The sequence below is a fragment of the Phaseolus vulgaris genome, chromosome 3 (genome assembly GCF_051622355.1).
Source record: "Phaseolus vulgaris cultivar YP4 chromosome 3, ASM5162235v1, whole genome shotgun sequence".
Taxonomy (NCBI): domain Eukaryota; kingdom Viridiplantae; phylum Streptophyta; class Magnoliopsida; order Fabales; family Fabaceae; genus Phaseolus; species Phaseolus vulgaris.
The window spans coordinates 11,247,451-11,262,247 of NC_143500.1; positions in this window are offsets into that span (position 1 = coordinate 11,247,451).

The window sequence follows — 14,797 nt, forward strand, 5'->3', positions numbered from 1 at the left end:
GTCAATATAACTCTTACTCCTCTTTCACATAATAAATCACCATATTAACTGGTTTATAATACAATACAAGATTTGTCTCATATAAAAAATTTTGGTTGTCTCGTTTTCACTATAACTAGTGGTGTTCAAAGAACAAAGTTTAGTTCTAGAGATAGAAAATGTGTGTTTCTCGGTTACAAATAATGGGTATAAGGTTTTACTCATTTAGATATGAATCAAAAGAATATTTTTGTGACACTAGATTTTATTTTTTATGAAACCTATTTTTCTTTCTATAAGGATAAAATTGATACCAATTTGGACAAACTTGATCTGTTTAAGTTTGTGCATTTGTTTCTATTTCTGATAATGATATTGTTGTACCTACACCTATTAGTGATATTGTTCCTAAAGTTTCTGAAACTACATTGTCACCCAATACCTTTGCTACTGGTTCTTCTAATTCATTACATTTAATTGATATTGATATCTTACAACATCAACATTCTGATCCACAACCTTCATCTATTCGAGTTTCTACTCGTCTCAAACAACAACCTGAATACTTGAAGGACCATCACCCTACTTTCTTCTCTTTAAAAGATGTTACCAATCATTCTTCATGTACTAAGTATCTATTCAAAAATATCTATTTTACCAAAAAAATTTCTTCTATATATTCTTCTTTTTGTTATAATATTTCTTTTATCCAATAACCTAAATCATTTAAAGAGGTGATAAAACATGTTGGAAAGAAGCTATGCAATATGAACTTGATGGTCTTAAGTATAATGAAACTTGGTCTTTGCTGGATTTTCCTCCTGGAAAGCAAGCATCCTATTGTGTGTAAATGAGTTTTTAAAGTTAAGCATAAACTAGACGACACCATTGATAGGTACAAGATTGACTTGGTTGCTAAGGGATATACTCAAACTGAAGTTATTGAGTATTTTGAGACTTTATCTCTAGTAGTTAAAATTACTATAATTTTCTTTATTATATCTTTAGCAAGTGTTAAGGGATGAATTCTTCATCATCTAGATGGCGATCTTGATGAATAAATTCATATGAATCCTCCTGCTGGTCTTAATATTTCTCATCCAGCATAAGTTTTTAAACTTAGAAAATCTTTATATGGTCTAAAGCAAGCGAGTAGGAAATGAAACTCAAAACTAACTTAAATTGCAATACAACTTGGTTATGTTTAAAGTGCTGTTGATCATTCTTTCACAAATTTATTAATACATGTTGATGACATTATGTTAATTGGAAATTATTTTCGAGAAATCTAGTGTGGTAAAAGTCATCTTCATAACTCATTTAGTATCAAAGACCTCGGTACTCTTTGCTATTTCATGGGATTTGAAATAAGTTGTTCACCTAATAGTATTGTTCTCAATCAACGAAAATATTGTCTAAATATCCTTTCTGATAGTGGTTTATTAACTTGCAAACCTGCCATTTCTTCCATTGAACCATCTCGTCTTCTCTCTGAAAGTGAAAGTTTGTTGCTTTTAGATCTAAGTAAATATAGAAGATTTATTGGATGCTTTGTTATACCTTACTCACACTAGGCCCAATATCAGTTTTGTGGTTCATAAGCTTAATTAGTTTGTTTCAAATCTATATGAACCTCATATGACAACAATTTTTCGTGTATTACGATATTTGAAAGGATGTCCTGGTCTTGGTCTATTCTTTCCCATTAATAATCAAATTGTTATCAATACTTTTTCTGATTCTGATTGGGGAACTTATATTGATTTTAGAAGGTCTATCATTGATTATTGTGTGTTATGGGAAACTCTTTAGTTTCGTGAAAGTCTAAAAAGTAGTAGTCTACAATGTCCAAATATTCTTCAGAGGCTAAATACAACACTAGCTTCACTTGTTTGTGAACTTCAGTTATTATAATAAATGTGTTATGGTTTTCATACAAATATTTCTAAATCTTTTGTTTTTTTTTTTGTATCAATAAATATGTTATATGCGCAAAGAATCTCACATTTCATGAGAGGACGAATCACATTTTATGTTCGGACTAAACTACAAAAATGTCTCATTCTTTTAATTTATGTTTCTCCTAACTGATATATTGACCAAACATTTACATCCATAGTTATTTGGTGACAACTTATCCAAGCTAAAAATGAAAGATATACATGTTTCATTTTGTGGGATGCTATTAGATGATAATATAATCTCATGATTTTTTTAGTTTTTAAGTTATAAATACATATATTAATTCTATAAGTTGTAATTGTATCTATTATTTTATTTTATAATCTGAATAGAATATGTAACAAATTAATAAAATATAACTCTTTCTTGAATTTTTTTTCTCATTTTTCTCTTGTTTATTGTCCATTTCTCTATAAATAATTAATAACAAATAAAATAATTATTTTAAAAATTATGGGGGTGAAGTTTTACGTTTTATGTTATTGGGTTGGTAGTTTTTTATGGACTTTGTTACGAAGTCCAAGTTTTATTTATTTTTTCTCTATACTCTATAAAGAGTTATCAATGTAAAAGACAGAGTAACACAAAATGAATAAACAGTTTTTTTTTTCTTTCAGAATATCCTTTCTTCTTCCTTGCATTCACTCTGTTGATTTTTTTTTCCTTCTTGAAATCATGAAATCCAATATGGATGGTGAAAAAAATTAAAAATAGTTTGTAATGTTAATGGGGCATGTTTAAACGAATGGAAGTGCTATGTTAGCTTGATTAGGTGTTAGTGATAATTGTGACACAAAAGTTAGTCCCTAACCCACCTTACTTTTAAATTTTCAACTGTGTTTTCGCTTGAACTTATAAAGTTTTAATTTTTTTTTTTATATTAGAAAACTATATTAAACACAGAAACCATTCTTAACCAAACATGATATTATGAGTTCTTCAATGACAGTGAGTTTTTCTTATGACGCATTTGGCCAAGCTTAAAAGTAAAATAAAAAGTATGTAGAAGTTATTTTAGTTTACTTGTTTTATTATAAATTCCTTTTCAGAGGAGTTTGGTAAAAACATTTAAATATTTTACTTTTATTTAAATAATAATTTTGTCTTAAAAATTTATGCTTATAAAATTTAAAATATAATACAATATTAATTTGATTTACATAAAATATTATCATTTTCGCATTCGAACACAAATGGACGGATCTAAATTAATAAAAAGAAAAACATTTCCTCCGAAAATAAAAAATATAAGACTTTGTTTCGGACAATGAATAATTCGCATAAATAGTGTAGTTACAAACGTTTTAATTTGACGGTTGTTTAACTTTTAATCTTCCATATTAGTATTTCGATTTATTTTTTCGCAATTTCAATTTTTGTATTTAAGAAAATTCTCAATTCTTCATTTTTCATATGTTTATTTCCCTTTTTTTTATTTCAACGAATCAAATAATTTGTTGAATATACTTTAAATTGATATATTAGATTATAATTCAACTCGAACAAAATAAAGAAAATAAAATATATCCATAAACTTTCAATGAAATATAATCAATATATTTATAATTTTAAGAAGTTCATATAAGAAGTTCACTTAATGATTCATTTGAAACATACGATGAATGACTAACGATGAAAGAAGAACAGAAAAAGGAGAGTTTATGAAAGGAGATTTGTGAAGAAAGAAAAAAAAGAAAGAAAGGTTGTGTGGAATTTCCAAAGTAATTCCCCGCAAATAAGAGAAGAAAGGTAAGGAAGAAGAGAATCCACTTACTAGAATAAGGTTATCAGTTTTTTATATTTTAAAAAAGAAAGAAAAATTATAAAGCTAAAATTAATTAATTAATTAAAAATAAATATTTTGCATATTTATGTTTTAAATATATCTTACATGTGCAATCCTGATATATGCATGTTACTAAATTAAGGTAAAATCAAAAAATAAAAATAACATTAAAATAAAATAAAAGAAATAGCAATGACTTTAACCTTAATCATGCCCATATGAGTAGAAGTCTAGTCAAAATCATCATTGTAAGCCTCAACAATGTCAACAATTGAAAATGAACTAGTGTATATGATGGAAATTTTAGAAGAAACTATTGTACATGTTATATTTTTTTTATCGGTAAGAAAAAATAAATAAATGTGGTCTATTTAAAGGATTATCCAACTCTTATACAAAACACAAAAACATACACGCTTATCTCCAAACACAACGAACCCACATTAATACCTCCATCTGCCTACACTAACAACACCAGTTAAAACACCCTACCACTCCCAGTTACCTCAAAAGCTAGCTCCCCTCAAAGACACCAAAAACCATCCAGGAAACCTACAAACATCATAAGTTTTTAATCGAGAGCATACATACCAGGGGTTCCAAGCACCAATCTGAGAAGGAAAAACCCACAGAAGAAAATATTTTTGATGAGATCCAAGACTAAACCTTTAATTGTGCCAAGAAACAAAATTTCAAAATGGTCAATCACTCCACCCTTAAACATATAGTTATTCCTATGTCTCCAAATCTCGCTTACCATCGCAATCCAAATATTACCCATAATAAGATAAACAGACATAGGTGCATTAAAAAAACTGAACTGCATAAAATGTGAGATAGGCATAAGGGTGTATACTAAACTCACTCCTAACCACGTGTAGCAAAGATTCCAGACTTGCTAGGAAACCCTGCATCCAATGAACAGATGACTTGTCGACTTCCTCTAGAACCCCACACAAACAGCAAAGGTTGCTCTCAATCGCAATCCCGATGTTATAAATGATAACAATTCTATAAACAATAGCCATCGCAGTATTGATATTGTGAGAAAAATTGAGAAGCATATACTATAATGATTCTAGAAAAAACCATTGTAGTGTATATTATATACAATGACAATTGAAGTTGTCATTGAAATTGAAAACTTTTAATGACGAGTTAAATAAACAATTTAAAATTATTATTCAAAGAGCTTTTTAACCATTATTAAAAACTTTTTTTTCAAAGAGCTAGTAATACTAGTACAGCTAGTAATACTAGTATTGGTAGTAATACTAGTACTGCCAATAATAGTAGTACTAGCAGTAATACTAGTACTGTCAGTAATACTGGTAATACTAGTAATGCTAGTACTGTTAGAAATACTAGTACTACCAGTAATATACTAGTACTGCTAATAATACTAGTAGTCCTAGCAGTGCTAGTACTGCTAGTAGTGTTAGTAGTACTAGTAATACATGTACTGCTAGTAGTACTAGTAATACAGGTACTGCTAGTAGTACTAGTAATACAGGTACTGCTAGTTATACTAATACTGTTGGTAATACTAGTAATACTAATACTGCTAGTAATGCTATTAATACTAATACTGCTAGTAGTATTAGTACTGCTAGTAGTACTAGTACTGCTAGTAGTACTAGTACTGCTAGTAGTACTAGTAATACAAGTACTGCTAGTAATACTACTAATACTAGTACTACTAGTAATACTACTAATACTAGTATTGTTACTACTACTAGTACTGCTAGTAACACTAGTACTGCTAGTAACACTAGTACTGCTCGTAAGACTCGTACTGCTAGTAACACTAGTACTGTTTGTAATACTAGTACTGCTAGTAATACTAGTACACCCAGTAATACTAGTACACCCAGTAATACTAGTACACCCAGTAATACTAGTACACCCAGTAATACTAGTACACCCAGTAATACTAGTACACCCAGTAATACTAGTACTGCTAGTAATACTAGTATTGCTAGTACTCATAGTATTACTAGCATTACTAGTATTACTGTTACTGTTAGTAATTTTAGTAATTCTAGTACTGCTAGTAATTTTAGTAATATTAGTACTGCTAGTAATTTTAGTAATACTAGTATTGCTAGTAATACTAGTACTCCTAGTAATACTAGTACTGCTAGTAATACTAGTAATTATAGTAATGCTAGTAATACTAGTACTGCTAGTAATACTAGTACTGCTAGTAATACTAGTACTGCTAGTAATACTAGTACTGCTAGTAATCCTAGTACTGGTAGTAATTGTAGTACTGCTAGTAATTGTAGTACTATTAGTAATACTAATACTGTTAGTAATTTTAGTACTGCTGGTAATACTAGTACTGCTGGTAATACTAGTACTGCTGGTAATACTAGTACTGCTGGTAATACTAGTACTGCTGGTAATACTAGTACTGCTGGTAATACTAGTACTGCTAGTAATACTAGTATTGCTAATAATACTAGTAATACTAGCACTGCTAGTAACACTAGTACTGCTAGTAATACTGGTACTACTAGTAACACTAGTAGTGCTAGTAATATTAGTAATACTAGTAATACTAATATAACTAGTAATACTACTACTGCTAATAATACTAGTAGTACTAGTATACTAATAATCCTAGTATTGCTAGTAATACTAGTATTGTTAGTAATACTAGTACTGCTAGTATTGCTAGTAATACTAGTAATACTAGTATTGTTAGTAATACTAGTACTGCTAGTAATACTAGTACTGCTAGTAATACTAGTACTGCTAGTAATACTAGTACTGCTAGTAATACTAGTACTGCTAGTAATACTTGTACTGCTAGTAATACTAGTACTGCTAGTAATACTAGTACTGCTAGTAATACTAGTACTGCTAGTAATACTAGTACTGCTAGTAATACTAGTACTGCTAGTTATACTAGTACTGCTAGTAGTTGGTGTGTGGAGAATGATAATGAAGCTTAAGAGAGGTTTGGCCAACTCCTAAGAAGAATCAAGCAAAACACTAGTAGAATTGAAAACTTGAGAGTGAGAATTTGAAGAGAAAGGAGGTAGCAACTTGGGCAACATTTCTTTATCAATTCAAATATGATTTATAAGGGGATAGCACTTGTATTTATAGTGCTATGGGTAGCCAATGTACAAGCTTTAATCCTAAAAAAACTCTTCAGATGGTCTAGAGTTGCATTGGGTCTAAGGAGGCCCAATTGTAACTCTAGCTAGACTCTTTCTTTTTCTATTTACACCCTACTCTAATTGGAAAAATTGGGCTAAAACATGGCCCAAGATAATGGTCGAAATACAAAACCAAAATAAAGATTATACTACTTTGTACAAATTTATAATACTAAGAAATTTGGAAGAAAAATTTAAAAATTAATTCTGCATAAAAATAGACTTTTCTGAATTCTTTCTTCTTCTTTTTCCATTCTTCTAGCCATAGCCTTAGTTAAAGGCCCAATATGTGTCATTCTGGATGGTCCTCCATCAAAGGTACTCATCCCAAGATTTGTGGTTTCCCTTAATGACTGACCTAATCATAGTGGAAAGAGATTTATTCACAACTTCTGTTTGTCCCTTTGTTTGAGGCTGACAAGAAGTTGAAAAGTTCAACTTAGTTCTTAGCCTTTCCCAGAGAGTTCTCTAGAAACGGCCAACAAATTTGAGATCTTTATCCGAAACTATGGTATAATGTAACCATGAAGTCTCACCACTTCTCTAAAAAAGAGTCTACAGATGTTGTTAGCATCATCCACTTTATGGCATGATATAAAATGAGTCATCTTGCTAAACCTATCCACTACCACAAAGATGGAATCAAAACCTTTTTGTGTCCTAGGAAGTCCTAATATGAAATCCATGCTTATATCTTCCCAAGGAACACTAGCAAAAGGTAAATGAGTGTAAAGTCCATGAGGCATTGTCTTAGACTTAACTTTTAAATATGAGATGCATCTATGACAATGTCTTTGACCTTCTTTCCTCATGTGTGGCCAAAAGAATTTTTCTTATAAGAGCTCAAGAGTTTTATCAAATCCAAAATGGCCCGTGAGTTCTCCTTCATGTGATTCTTTTAGAAGGAGTTTCCTATGTGTTCCTTGAGGTATACAAAGTTTTATTTCTTTAAATAAGTACCCATCAGAAACATAAAAACCTCATTTTTCTCTATGTTGGCACTTAGCAAAAGTGGGTGCGAAATCCTTATCTTCTTTATAAAGTTTAGGTATGTTTTCAAATCCAAGAATTTGGGCTCCAAGTTTAGAAAAGAGGGCATGTCTCCTACATAGAGCATTTGCCACAATGTTTGTTCTGCTTTTCTTGTATTTGATAACATATGGAAATTGCTCAAGAAATTACATCCACATTGCATGTATTTTTTTAAACTTGTGTTGACCCTTCAAATATTTCAAAGACTTATGATCACTATGTATGACAAATTCTTTTGAAACTAGATAGTGTTCCCGAGTCTGCAAGGCACTCACAAGTGCATAAAGCTCTTTGTCATAAGTGGGGTAATTGAGGGTTGTACCATGAAGTTTTACTCTAAAATATGCAATTGGGTGCCCACCTTGCAACAACACAACACTTATTCCTACTCCTGATGCATCACACTCTAGCTCAAAAGTGTTTGAAAAGTTTGGTAAAGTTAGAATGAGTGCATTAGTGAGTTGAGCTTTTAACCTTTGAAAGGCTTGCTCATGCTTCTCAGTCCAACAAAATGGAGTGTCTTTCTTCACTGACTCATTGAGTGGTGAAGTTACACTTGAGACATTGGGAACAAATCTTCTATAAGAACTTGCTAAGCCATGGAAGCTCCTAACATCTCCTACATTTTGTGGTGTTAGCCATTCTTGGATGGCTTTGATTTTCTCGAGGTCAAGATGAACCCCATTTTTGTTGACTATAAATCCTAAAAACACTACACTATCTACACAAAAAGTGCATTTATCTACATTATCAAACAAATTATTATTCCTAAGAACTAATAGAACCTCCCTAAGGTGACTTAGGTGGAACTCTAGACTTTGAGTATATACTAATATATCATCAAAATAAACTACTACAAATTTACCTATGCAATCCCTAATGACATGATTCATAAGCCTCATGAAAGGGCTAGGAGCATTAGTGAATCCAAAAGGCATTACTAACCATTCATATAGTCCACACTTGGTCTTAAAAGCAGTTTTCCACTCATCATCCTCTTTGATTCTTATTTGGTGATATCCTCTTTTGAGATCAATCTTGGAAAATATAGTGGCCCCGTGGAATTCATCAAGCATATCATCAAGTCTAGGAATTTGATGCCTATATTTGATGGTGATGTTGTTGATGGCTCTAAAATCACAACACATTCTCCACTTGCCATCTTTCTTGGGCACCAACAAAACAGCTACAACACAAGGACTTGGACTCTTTTGAACCTAGCCCTTCTCCAACAATTCCTAAACTTATGATTCTATCTCCTTAGTCTCTTTAGGATTAGTTCTGTAAGTCGGTCTATTTGGTAGACTAGCTCCCGGAACTAAATCTATTTGGTGTTCTTTAACCCTAAAAGGTGGAATTCCAATAGGTCCTTCCTTAGGGAATACATCACCAAATTCTTTTATAAGTTTTTTGACTTTAGGAGGTAGCTCACTAACTTCAGAAAGTGTGGCAATGCTCGTTTACAAAGAAGGACGTATGAAGGTTGTTCAAATGGAAGTATTTTCTTAACTTCATAATTTCAACTTTTTGTTCTATTTGAATGATCTTGTGGGAAGGAGCACCCTTCTCCCATGCTTTAGCATTGTCCCTAAGGACTTTCACTTGATTTCTGATTTTTTTTCTTTTCATTTTCATTTTTTGTTTTATTTGTACTTGGTCCTTTACCACTTGTGAGGTATTAAAGGATAGAGTACAAACTTCTTTTTCCTGTGTGTAAAAGTTATCTCGTTGGTAAGACCATCATGGGTAGTTTTCTTGTCAAATTGTCTTGGCCTTCTCAATAAGATATGACAGGCTTTCATGGGTACTACATCACATAAAACTTCATCTTTGTAATTCCCACAGAAAAGACTGACTTTTACGCGTTTATCTACAATTAAATCCCCATTTTCATTCAGTCATTGAAGTTTATAAGGTTTTGGGTGGGGTAAAACTTTTAGATTAAGCTTTTCAACCAACCTAGTGCTACAATAATTGCAGCAAGATCCACTATCCACTATGAGAGAACAAGTATTTTCTAAAACTTTACATCTTGTATGAAAGATGTTCTCTCTTTGTATCTCATGTTTCATGCTAGGTTGATTGTTGAGGGTTCTTCTATCATCAATAATTCCCCCACACATGGATATGCTCCCTCATTTTTCTCTTTTTTCTCTTCCCCGCTAGACTCATAATCTTGGCTACTATATTCATCCCTCCCTCTTAAGATCATGGTTCTCCTATTTGGGCATTGGGATGTTGTGTGGCCTCTACCAAGACATTTAAAACATTGTATGTCTCTATTGTGGGTTTGTGGGGGCAGACACATCCTTTCCTTGGCTCTTGGGAGTTTCTTTAGATTTATATTTTGAAAAACTCTCCTCCCTTTCCTTTTTGTACTCCTTCTTGGGATAGGAGCTAGAGTAAGAACTTTCCTTGCAACTTGACCATTTTCTCAAAATTTGTTGCGCAACTTTTATGCAAACTTGGATGAAGTCATTCAAGTCCCTATAGGACAAGAGTTCCACTTTATCTCTTATCTCAAGATTGAGACCACTAAGGAACCTAGATATGGTGGTGATTTCTTTCTCCCTAATAGAGGCTTTCATCATATAAAGCTCCATCTTTTGCCTATATTCTTCTACACTCATGCTCTTTTGTTGGAGTCTTTGGAACTTGTCCATCAACTCCCTATTACAATATAGTAAGAAGGAATATGACGGCATCTCAAGGCTCCCCTAAGTTCATTCCAATATTCTATGGGAGGGTCCTTGTGGAGGCTCTTTATAGGGTTGTTCACCAATACATTGCATTAGATTGAAAGCTTAATGTTGCTAAGGGTACCTTCCTTTCCTCATTAACATGATGGCAAGCAAAAAGTTCTTTTACTTTCATTTCCCAATCTAGGTAAGTTTCAACATTTTCCTTCCCATAAAAATAAGGTACGTCTACCCTAGTCTCTTTTGGTTGGCTTTCTCTTCTAGTTCTTCTAGGCGGAGGTTGATAATATTCATTAATTCTAAGACTCTCTTTCCAACATGGGAGTCACTCGACCTAGAACTAGATACATGTGATGCTTGTGTTTTTTTTTCAACTTTTTAATGTATTCATCTTTTTCTCTAACAATTTTTAATTCTTCTTCTAAGATTGCAAGATGGGCATCTCTTTCTTTCTTTTCTTCTAAAACTTGAGCCTCATGTTGCAGTTGTCTTAGTGAGAGTGATTGAAAATCTCTAGCCAATTGTTTCAAAAGAGATTTAGTAGAGTTCCCATCACTTTCACTATGACTAGAAGAATGCTTAGACATGTTTAGAGTTATGTGTTAGAAGTATTTTCCAAAGAGAAAAATAGGTGGAGTGAAGTAGGCAATTTCCTAGGAAAGGGAGGTGGATCACTAGGATCTCTTAAGTACCAAGTCTTTCCTTATCAGATACTATCCCTCAACACTTTCACAAATCTTTCTCTAAGCAATTTACTTAGAGCACAATCAAAGATTAAAACAAACATTTTATGCAAAGAATATGCAAAGTAATAAAAACACAATTAAAACTTGCTAACTATAAAACTTTAAACTAGGTGTTTTCCTAGGTGAGGCTTCTTGACTCTTTGAACCTTGAAGATACACTCACCGAACTATACGCACAATTAATCCACTAATTAATCAATGTTTTACAAATTACAACTCAAAGAAATAAAATAAAAAATTAGGTCAACAATGTTTATGTGCTAAAAATTTAAATGCCTATTTTATGCACTCCACCACTTGTAGTTCCTTTTGAATTTTGTGTGAATTTTTTTTGTGAGGTTGCTATTGTCCCTTGCTTTGCCTGTTTAGGATATTGAACTTAAGGTACTCGGTTTTACCTCTTTAGCAATGTGGCTTGCACAAAAAAATTCAACTCCACAACTCACCAAAGCAATTAGGTCACTTCGACCAAGAGAGGTCAAACAATTTGAAAAGCAATAAAACTCAAATTTAAAAGTAAGGACTACTGCAAATGGAGTTGGTAATTGACATGACTTGAAAGAGTATTCAAGAAGTTGACAAGCAAAAAATTAAGGCTCACAAGAAAAGGTAGCACACAAATTGAATCCTAGAGAATGAAACTAGAATAGATGAAGAAAACAAAAATTGCACTAGAGAATTTTAGTGTAAAACTTTCTCAACTTGCCAAATTTATGCTGGAAAAATTACTTCAAATTAGGACTTGAAATTTGAACCACACAAACCTCAATATTGGCTATGGAATTTCACAAAAATAGTGCACAAAATAATTGCAATATTTTTATTCAAATTCACTACCAATTCAAATTTTCTAGAGTCAGATTTTTTTACACTCTTCCCGTTTTTCATTTGCATTTTTTTTTCTATTTTGAATTTTGATGTACTTCTTTTTCCACTTTTTATTAACACATCAGTGTACTGAAATCCAGAATTTCACAAATTTTAACCAACAAAATTAATTGTAATAAACATTTTCAGTCAAGACAAAAACTGTAAAACAGAGGAACCCTAAACTGGAATTTAAAACAGAATTGAAAACTTAAAAAACATAATGGAATTAGATGGAAATTGAACTTGTATGGAACTAACAACAAGTATGAACTCAAATCCGGAAAAATTAAAATGCACCAAAGCTCAAATTCAGAATTAAAATTGTACTCAAAATAAATCAAACAACCAAAATTAACAACAAAAGTACTACATGGAATTGATGACAATTTTGGATGAACATGACTTAGACAATACTTGAATGAATTCAAAAATTAAAATGACTCAACCACAATTAATTTGCACCGATTGAAATAACAAGAAAACTCAAATAAAATAAAATAAAAACAAAACAACTCACTCAATAGAACCTAAAACAAAATTGAAACCAAAATGCTCAAGAACAAATTGAACAAAATAAACTGTACAACACTTTCAAAACAACATTATGAACTAACATTGAAATTAAAACACCAAGACAATTCAAAACTATGATTAACAATACGGAATTAAAAACAACACAAAAGAATTAAAAGAAGAGAAGACACTTATCTCTTGAAGAACCAAGGCTCTAAATACCAAATGATGGTGAGTGCCTTCATTGTCGAATTGGGTTCTTGAGAATTTGATGGAGTTGAAGGAAGCTTGATGGATCAATGGAACAAGGATGACTCCAATGGAGCTATGGATTCTTTGAAAGTGCATGAAGAGTATGGAGAGTGAGTGGTTGGGCCATATCACTTGGAGAGGTGAAGAAGAAGAGTAATGGTGTATCCTAGAGAGGTTTACACAAGAGAGTGTAAGAGCTAGCAACTTGGCAGCATAACACTCATAAAATTGATCTTATTAATTCATGAGCCAAACACCTCAATTTATAGGAGAGAGGGTTGAACATTTTGGAATCAAAATTTGAAAATTCAAAATAAAACTCTCCAATGAGAAGGTGCCATGTGGACTGATTCTTTCCATGCTTAGCTCACACCTTCCATACTAAACCCGCTCCACTCTTAGGCTGCCATGTGGACATCCATGTGCTCCATGCCAAAGTAATTTTCATCCTCTAATATACCTTAGACGTTTTAGGGTTACATTGGACCCAGAAAAGCCCAATTGTTACCCCCAACTAGTCACTTTTAACCCTAACTAGACCTATTTTACTAATGGCCCAAATACAAGCCCAAAAACCTATGTTACTTGGCCCAAATATTTGGTCCAATTATTTTATGCTACTAGGCCCAATACATGGCCCATGAAATCTTAAACAACTTTATACAATTTACACTAGGTTATGATATTTTTGAACATATATAGAAAGGTGTCTCTACCATCAGTAACAGAGTCTCAGTCTTCTTGAATCTTCCTTGCCATCGACCTAGTGGTTGGTCTGTGTTGGACCTTCTGCCATCAAAATGCATATATAAGATAGTATCTAAAATCCTTTCAAATAGATTGAAAAAGGTATTAGCGAAGATAACTGATGACTCTCAATCAACAACATTCATCATAGGAAAAGGGTTCCTTGATAGTATCTTAGTTGCCAAAAGGTAGTGGAAGAGATAAAATGAAAAAAAGAAGAGAAAAACACGGTACTAATTAAGATAAACTATGAAAAGAGAAGATAAACTATGAAAAGAGACACAATTATGTAAGTTAGGAGTTCCTCTATTCACTACAAAAAAAATCATTATATAAAAACCAATTTTAGAGACAAAAAATAATTAATCACTATATTAATTAAATTAGATATTATTTTAGAGATTACAAAAATTATTGGTATCAAAAGTAGTTTATATTATTAATAAAATTTATATACTAGTTTTTAAATTGATATCTAATTAACTATCAAGACTTTAGTTACCAATTAATTTAGATTTTAAAGTTGATATTTTTTATATATAATTCTTTTGAAAACTTTAAAAAATAGTCAATGCGTATGACAATTTCTTTATAATTATTTTGTATTTGTCGTTCACAATTTATCCAATTATAGAATAAGAAAAATGATACCCATTTCAAAATAACAAAATTGAATTACTCCATTTCTGAAAAAAAAAAAACCGCCAAACTTTGTAACAAGGAGAATACTTATTTTGTTAAGTATGATCAAGTAAAATGGATCCATTTCAGTTAGAATTTGTTGAGATTTTATAATAACCTAAAGATAAAAAAAAATTATTAATTAAATCAATTCTTAAAATTATCTTCAATAAATAACGTTAACATTTTTTTTTCTTATATTGTAGTGAGTATTGTAGTGAGTAGTACATCGCATGCTAAACTTCACCATTAAATATTTTTTTAACGAAATCATCACTACTAATTGCTGCTAATTAAATTTTATGCAGCGAATACGATTTCTACAGAGAATTGATGAACACGAGATTAACAAGAAGTCGT